Source organism: Rousettus aegyptiacus, unplaced genomic scaffold (genome assembly GCF_014176215.1).
Source record: "Rousettus aegyptiacus isolate mRouAeg1 unplaced genomic scaffold, mRouAeg1.p scaffold_m13_p_15, whole genome shotgun sequence".
Taxonomy (NCBI): Eukaryota; Metazoa; Chordata; class Mammalia; order Chiroptera; family Pteropodidae; genus Rousettus; species Rousettus aegyptiacus.
Genome location: NW_023416290.1, coordinates 17,082,100 through 17,090,824, shown reverse-complemented (window position 1 = coordinate 17,090,824; position 8,725 = coordinate 17,082,100). Strand labels below are relative to the sequence as shown.

General features: G+C 37.2%; 1 pseudogene; it reads right to left on the bottom strand.

The window, feature by feature from the left end:
• Positions 1–4,070: 4,070 nt before the first annotated feature.
• Positions 4,071–6,731, bottom strand: LOC107500715 (annotated as a pseudogene).
• Positions 6,732–8,725: the final 1,994 nt, after the last annotated feature.

Below are 8,725 nucleotides of genomic sequence, written 5' to 3'. Positions count from 1 at the left end.
GGACCTCTGCACATGCTATTCTCCCTGAAGCATTCTCCCGCAGGGCCTTTTTTACACAGAAACTTCCCCAGCTTTAATCAGACCACTCCTCAAATTACATCTTGTCAAAGAGGCTATCCCTCAAATAGAAACATATTTAAAATGATTTCCCCCCCCATTATCTCCATCCCCTGGTTCTTATTCAGTTTTCTCTTTAGGACTTATCACTACTTGAAATTATGCTGTGTGTTATTTGCTTATTATCTGACTCAATCAAATGTAAGTTCCTCATGGGCAGGAAAACTAATTTTTTTTTTTTTCCTGCTGTATCTTCAGCATTTAGAAGCTATTTTCTGGCACATAATAAGCTCTACGTTTTACTTGTTGAGAAAAAACACATGCATAAGTACTGGGCCCACCCTAACTTTCCTTTTTGCCCCAGCCAGGTGTTTGTACTATCTCCGCCTGCCAGCCCCAGGCTTGTTGTGTTTGGGGTTTGGTTATTATTATTATTTTTTTTAGATGGACCACGTGCAGACTTCTGAGCTACATATGTTTTGTTCTTGTTAGTTCTCGTAGGTTTCCTTCTTGTTAGTGCCCAGTGTATGTTTTCTGACCTATCTCTCCAGGTTCGTGGCTTCTCGTTTGATTCTGATCTTTTCTGCCTTTTCTGTTTCTCCAGGTTGTTGGACCCTTGCTGCTCATTCTGATGCTTCAAGCTTGAATGATGACTGGTCTTTGGACCCGTGGCTGGCAGTGACGTTTAGGACCAAAAAGGCCTTCACTAGAGACTATGGACCTGCTGACAGTCCTGCGTGGCCTTGCCTACCAGCTCATTTTTCATTAGTTATCCTAAGCCCTTAGCCTTTATTCAAATGCTCAGTCCAGCTTCTCCCTCACAGCTCCCCAGTCTCCCATCCTGACACAACTCCTTCCCAGGGAAAAACTCTCTGGGAGGCTTCATCGAAACTTAATTTGGGCCCTACGACAGAAAACCCAGTGTCAGAGCAGTAGAAATACTGCACATAAATATATAGCTTTATCATCTATCAGAGTCTATCAAATTTCCTTATGCTATTTGAAAGTGAGCCTGTTGCTCTGGCCCTATAGAGAGGCTTGTCCTAGGCAGATTGTCACGTTTCACTGTTAAAACTACCTGAGGGATATTTAGATGGTAATATCTGTATCTGAATACCAGCCTCGCCCTTCAAGCTTACTGTGCGTCAGCCTTCTAAAGTTGTTGCTTTAAAAGCAAGAATCCGGAGCCTGCCAAGCTCAGGTTTTTTACACTGGAATTTCCCATGGAGAGCTTCCAGTAGCCTATGGCTTCTTTCTCAGAGTGCACCTGTGAAATTTAAGTATCGTGATGGATTGGGCAACTGTGTGTGGTATTATCTCCGTACCTCAGACAACCTTAGAGAATTATAATGTGAGAAAAATACATGAAATTATGAAAAGGAATAATGATAGCTAACACGAACTACCCTCTTTTCATTACACAAGGAAAGAGAGTGTAGGAGATGTGCCAGACATCTATTTTCTGCCTCTCCAGAGCTCCATCCAAGACTTGCCAGGCTTCACCGAGTACTTGCATCGGATAAAACATTTCAGATCTTGATAACGAAAGAAAACCACAGCATAGTTATGCTTACTATAGGACCGTTTTGCCGGTGCTCTGCCTTGGAAGTGTAAACATGGAAGTTGTTACAGTGAACAAGGTACACAGCAAACGACTATGTGGAATTATTGTAAAAGGGGAAGTTTATGCAATATCATGGATTTCAGTTTGCTGGATAAAGCTGGGCTTTTAAAATCTGAAGTGGTAGTAGCTTAATATGCTTAAGCCTGTACTTAGATATTTAAAAGTTATATTTTTGTCTGCTTATAAACCCTAAATCATAAAATTGCTGTGATGAGGAGATTTTTTAGAAGTCATTGAATCTGATCTCTTATTGCTATATTCAGACAAGATTACATCTATGATATCTAGGTATCCATGGTATCACTCGTTTAAAAAAAATTAGGAAAAGACTCATCATTTTTGTCATTTTATTTTACATCTATTAAAGAATTCTCTCTGACATCTCAGCTCCTTCCAGGAACATATAAAAGGAATTGTATACCATGACTAAGTGGAATTTATTACATGGATGCAAGACTAATTTAATGTTTGAAAATCAGTCAGTATTATCTACCTCATTATCAGGCTAAAGAAGAAAAATGATATGACTCTATCAATTGAAGCAGAAAAAGCATTTGACAAAATTTAACACCAATTCTTGATTAAAACTCTTAGAAATAGGAATCAAAGGGAACTTCTTCAATTTGATGAAGAACAGTCTATGTATAAAATTTCAAGAAATCTACACAGAACTCCAAGAACCAATAAGTGAATTCAGCAAGGTCACAGTATATGAGATTAATACGTAAAAATTCACTGTATAATACAATACCATTTATAACTGTGGAAAAGAAGTTAAAAGCTTGGGTATAAATCTCACAAAACATGTGTAGGACTTTAGGACTTGTATGCTTAATGCTACCAAATTGTGAAGCTCTAAATAAATAAAAAGATAGTCTATGTTAATGGCTTAGAAAATTCAGCATAGTAAAATATATCAATTCTCCCCAAATTCTTATACAGGTTTATTGCAATTTCCATAAAAATATCAGAAAATATCTTAGTTTCTGGTTAAAGTTCCTTTTTTTTTTTTTGTTGCTATAGATAAGATTATTTCAAAATATATAGAGAAAGACAAAGAAACTAGAATAGCAGAAAGAACTTTGCAAAAAGAAGAAAGTATCCAATTTTAAGATTTGCAATAATCAGAACTATGTGGTGTTGCTGGAGGAAAATACTCATATAAACAGATCCATGAAACATAAGAGAGAACCCAGAAAAAGGCCCATGCAAGGATAGCCAACACTTTGTTCATTTTTATGATGGTGCGAAAGCAGTTTAATGGAGAAAGACTAGTCTTTTCAACAGCTGGTGCAAGAAAAATTGTACATCCATAGGCAAAAATAAGTAAATAAATATTCCAACCCACCCTTTATATGTTATACAAAAATTAACTCAAAATTGATCAGAGGTTCTTCCTGCCACACCCGTGGTCATGCTGAGGACACTTAGAGGAGGGGCCTTGTCTCAAACAGCTAAACGTCCCCTCAGACTTTCTTCTCTCCACTCAAATCCTGATTGACTTCCTCCAACAAGCCATAGGGAACATAATGAGGTTAACTGGTGATAACCTATTAGCTGACTCTTGATGGGAGAGAGCAACTATAACCATAGAGGATATGTGATCTGATACACCAAAAGAATCAAAGACCTTTTAACTGATGCTCAGTGAGGAGGGGAACTTTGCTCATGTCACACTTCCTGCTAATGAATACCTCCTGCCAAATACCAGGCATGGGTATGACCCAGCACAGCATGGGGAAAACCAAACCTTTGTCAGATAAAAGCCACTTCTTGAGGACAGGTGGCTATTTCATATTATACTAAAGAAGTACAATTTTTTTTTTTTTTAATTTGAGCCCTTTATAATTTGTACTATATTTTGAGATATAGAAATTTAGTTGAAAAGACTCAGTCCTTAAGTCTGAACTCTGAGCAATTATAAAATGAGAGACAAAAAAATTACCTGAAATTAGAAACAGAAATAGATCATGATTAGAAATAACATTTATTGAGCACTTTACAAAAAAATATTATAAAGAAAATACAACTATTATTACTATTTTACAGATAAAACTGGGCTATTTGCCCCCAATCAGAGGGCTAGTTAGTGCAGAAGCAGGATTTGAACTTAGGTCTGCTCATGCTTCTCGCCACTGATGGGTACCAGAGGAAGCTACTTTTTCCCATGCAGAGCCATGTGGGAAGAGAACAGGAAGAGACATAGAAGCATTTAGAATCCCGGTTGCCAGATTTTCTATTTCAAAGCCCAACATTATTTAAAGAAAAAGGAAAAAAAAAGTAAAGGAAGAGAGAACCAAAATAATAGAGAGTTGCTGGTTTTGTGCCAAGTAAAGATACATATTTTTTAAGTGTATAAATTATTTATTATCAGACAAAGCCTACAGGTTTATTTCTTCTTGGACACATGCACAGTGCGGCGTAGGCAGCTGGTGGTCTTGGTGTGCTGGCCTTGAACACGAAGTCCCCAGAAATGGTGAAACCTTCTGCGGGCTTAAATTTTCTTTAGTCGCTCCAGGTCTTCATGAAGCTTGTTGCCCAGCCCATTGGCCAGGACCTGGTTGTATGTCCCATTCTTCATGTTCTTCTAAGAACTAGTCTGGGATCTTGTACTGGAGTGGATTATGCATAATGGTGATTACACATTCCACCTCATCCTCAGTAAGCTCTCCTGCCCTCTTGATGAGATTGATGTCTGCTTTTCTCAACACTGTTGTGGTTTGCTCAAATCTAAGACCCACAGGGTCAATCGAGATGAATTGTGAGCTTTTATTAGCTGGCCAGTGACTGACTCTCTACCACGCAGGGTTAGAGGAGATCAGCCCTGAGCTCCCAAAAGAGGTAGTTTATAAAGCCTAAAACCACACCCTGGTTAACATCAAAACAAGTAAGCAGATTACAGAATCAGAAGTTGGTCGTTAGCATATCTTTAAGAAGATTACCACACCCTGGTTAACAGAATCAGAGTAAATACTTAATGCCGGTTTACTGGAAAATTTTCCACCCTTAACAAACACCACATGAGCATATCTTTGCCCCACACCCTTAATTGCAGTGCCTGCAAAGGCAATTTCTGTCCGCCCATCAGTACTGGTGTTGAGTACCCGCAAAATGTGCTGGAACTTCTAGGGATCCCTATAGACATGGCCCTAGCCCCAGCGGTGGCATGTAGACCTCCTCCTGTAGAAAAGAGCCAAGTAAAGCTGTTTTTTAAGACTACCAATGATCTCACCATTATTTCATAAAAGAAAGAATATTTTAACATTAGAATGCATAAGAATATAATTTTAGTATAAAAGAAAGCCATTTAAATTTAATAAATTTAGTTTTATTGAAACCTTACTGCAGTAATCTTATTTTTCTTTTCTATTTTTTTGTTTGACTACAGATCAGTAAAAATGTTATCCACAGAGTGTCACTGGTCTATCGACAGCAATTGGAAAACACTAGTTCAAGAACAATGGTGAAATTCACTATGAAACGTGAAGAATCTGGACAAGGACAGAAACAATTTAGCAGCTTTGTCTGGGTAAGCCTTTGTCCCGATGGAGTCATAAAAGTTACTATCTCTCTAGCCCTGGAGGACCACTTTACATGATCCCTTGAGGCATCTATCTCTGGCCTTTAGAGATGCTCTGGGAACCAGAAAAAAAAAATACATTACCTTATTCCTATTCATGGATTTAATTCTAAACTCGATGCTCTAACTCTTTCAAACTCAATAACTCAATGCATCGTGTTCTCCATTTTTAGTCTCTAAATTTTGCTCATTCCCTTGGTTTATGTTGTTCTTGTCAATGTAAAAACTTCCAAACCTAGAGAATTTTATAAAAATTTATTTACAAACAGAGGATATGTCCGGAAGCAAAATCTCAACAGACTAAGAAAAATGCATCTGAGAATAACAGTTTGCAGTTTCTTTTATGCTTTTGGAATTAAGGAGAGAATGTAAACAAGATTACAAGGATGTGGGAAAAAGCAAGGCGGGGATTAGATTATGTGCTCTCTGCAGGGTGGTCATGCTTTAGAAGGAGGGCTCTGAAAAGAGGCTTCAAAGGTGCATTAACCTAGAATCTCAGAAACAATGTACAGGGCTTGCTTAAGGCAAGAGGAGCCTTTTACTTCAGAAATTTTATGCCTGGGGCGTGACAACAACCTGCCATGACTTACTGGCCCAGTTAGGAATTTATGGTCAAATCATCCTGTGAGGTTACTTTCCATAGAACCCTCCCCCTACTTTTTTTTGTCCACATTCTTTAGAATTCAAATGGCCAGGTCTTCCCTTTTAGGACCTTGATTCCACTTCTACCATAATTCAAATTTCCCTACAGGCTCGAATGTAGATTGCTTTGGGTTAAACATCCTTCCCAGCTCAACCATTCTAGGAATCCTTATCTCAGGGCTCTGCCCTTGGCAGGCAGCTTTATTGAGGAGGGTTTTCTGTTTCACAAGAAGGAATTAGATAATAACGGAAACTTATTATATTTCTATATTGTATACAAATCTGAAGAGTCTGTATAATTTATAACTTATAATAAAATTTTGTATAGACAACATCTGCTGTTTTCACTTGGAAGGCATTCATTCCTTACTCCTTTTGATAGCAACATTCCGTCCAATTTCACTGTGAGAGAGAATTCACACCACTTGAAAATATTCTTAGAGAAATTGTTAATCAAGATGCTGCAGTCCTGCAACCCCCATCCCCATATCCAGTGGTTGGCACAAAACTCACCCTGGGCCACTTAGGCTCCTCCAGGAATTTAGAATTTGAATATCTAACCTTATAGCAAGGGGTGAAAAAATCATTGGAACTGAAACATTGCAATCATGGCACATTAAAGAGATTGTTTTTAATTCATGAAATGTAGGTTTCCAGAACTGCCCTGTATCCTATTTTTCTTAATTCAGCCTTTCCTTCTATTCTCTGCTATTTTATAACTCTCCAATTATTCTAGACCCCCTTTTTTGCTTAAGTTAATCAGAATCTATTTCTAATGCTTGCAATCAAATACTCTACCTGATCCACTTTGCTTATTACTCGTGACATTCATAATAAAAACTGCCAATGTGTATATTGAGGCCTCACCATACCAGTATCATGCTAAGTGTTTTGCATCCTTCCTGATCTCCACAATGACCTCAGGAGATGACACCTAGCATCTTTGTCACTTTACTGTTGAGCAAATTGAAGCTTAGAGAGATTAAATAGTATCTTTACCTGAGATTACAGTAGTATCAGGTAGAGGAGACAGTTTTGAATCCTGGGTCTGTCTGACTCCTCAAATTGCCTGTAATCAAGACAAGTAAAGTGTATATTGTTCTGCTTTTATGGTATGAGCACAGATATTGTCAATGAAATGTATAAAGCCTGTAATTAAAACCAACCCTTTTCTTATCTTTTTATGTATAGCATTCTAAATATTTGAACTTTCTGTTTTGAGACCCATACTGAGAAAGTATAAAGAACTCCTTTAAAGCATTATCTTATTAAAGCACCTCCCCCCACCCCTTTTTTTTTTAGTGGGATAGGCCATATATTACATAAAGACCACATCTAGACATCAAGAGTGGTACTACACTACTGGCATGTCAAGTCAGAGGAGTCATAGGAGAGAAAAGGTGAGAAATGGCTTTCATTTATTCAATCAACAAATGCTAATTGAGCACCCGTTCTGTGCTTTGTACACTACTAGGCACAAGAAGCACAGAGAAGTAAAAGACAGTCCTTTGCAGCCAAAGAGCTCAAGTAAGTTAAGGGATTAAAAAATATATATACAACCTAAAAAAATAATTTAATAATGTAATAATTCAAATAATACCTGTTTCAATTTAATTACAAATTTTGCTTTATACAGCTATACTGTAACTTATGCTCTACGTATACAAAATTCAAATAAACATTTTACAGTGTTATATCACTACATCCTGAAAAATAATTCAAACTGAAATAATCCTTTGGCAATGACTAGAAATGATACATATGGCCAATATGCACTTTACACTGTAATAGTGATATCTTATATGTTGCAATGATTGTAAAACACAGTTTTACGAAAACATAACATTGTGTGTAATGGAAAAGCATTTTACATAGCTTCATTTATAAAATATAAATTTAAATTAAATAAAATTCAAAATCCATTTTCTTAGTTTCACTAACCACATTTCAAGGGCTTAGTAACCACAAGAGAAATACTTGCTAAATAGTCAAGCAAATATTTCAGTGTGATTTACATTTTCTCACTGATGTAACATTGTATACGGATGAGCTAAATTTGAAGCATGAAGGAAGGACAAGCTTATTTATGACCTGCCTATACAGGCATGAGAATTTATATTGAAATGGAAACTTTTTATAATACAAATCAATAATGACTTTACTGATTTGTTTTCTAACATGACTTAATATGCAGTTTTGGACATGAGAGCCAGAAAGTCAGCCTGTTCCTCATTCTAAATGACTCTCCATCACCAGTTGATCTCTAGGCAAATGTCAAGTGTAGGAACCTGCTGAAGGGTATGGTCTATTTGAGGGTTATAAAAACAAAGGGGGTGAGGGTTATTCATTGCTCAGCAAAGGCCTAAGTCAGATCTCTCTACAGAAAAATAGAGATAATTTCCAGACTAGACTCCAGAAGAAGCTACCAGACCATTCTTAGGTATCAGGTTTTGGTGAGCTTTCCTGTAGTTGAAAAACATAAATTGGCACAGAGCTCAGACAGAAAGATGTCTTCATGGACCACAGTTTCCCAAAACATTTCTTAAGATGGAATAAATTTTATTTCTTTTTGAGAATTACAGGTTGTTAAAGATCTTGGCAGTTTTTATTAAGTACATGGTTTTGAAGAGAGATCCAGAATACCTCTCATTTCTTTTCTGATCCTGTTTTAGAATTCCATTTGCCACATTTCATTTTCACTGTGTTGCCTACTGTGGCCTCCCTAGAGCCTTTAGCTGGGCTTTTCCTGCTACTCTTTCTCCTTCTCTTAGTAAAGTGAATCAGGTGGCCTCCTGCTGGAAGATTTTGTCAAGGCTTGCTCC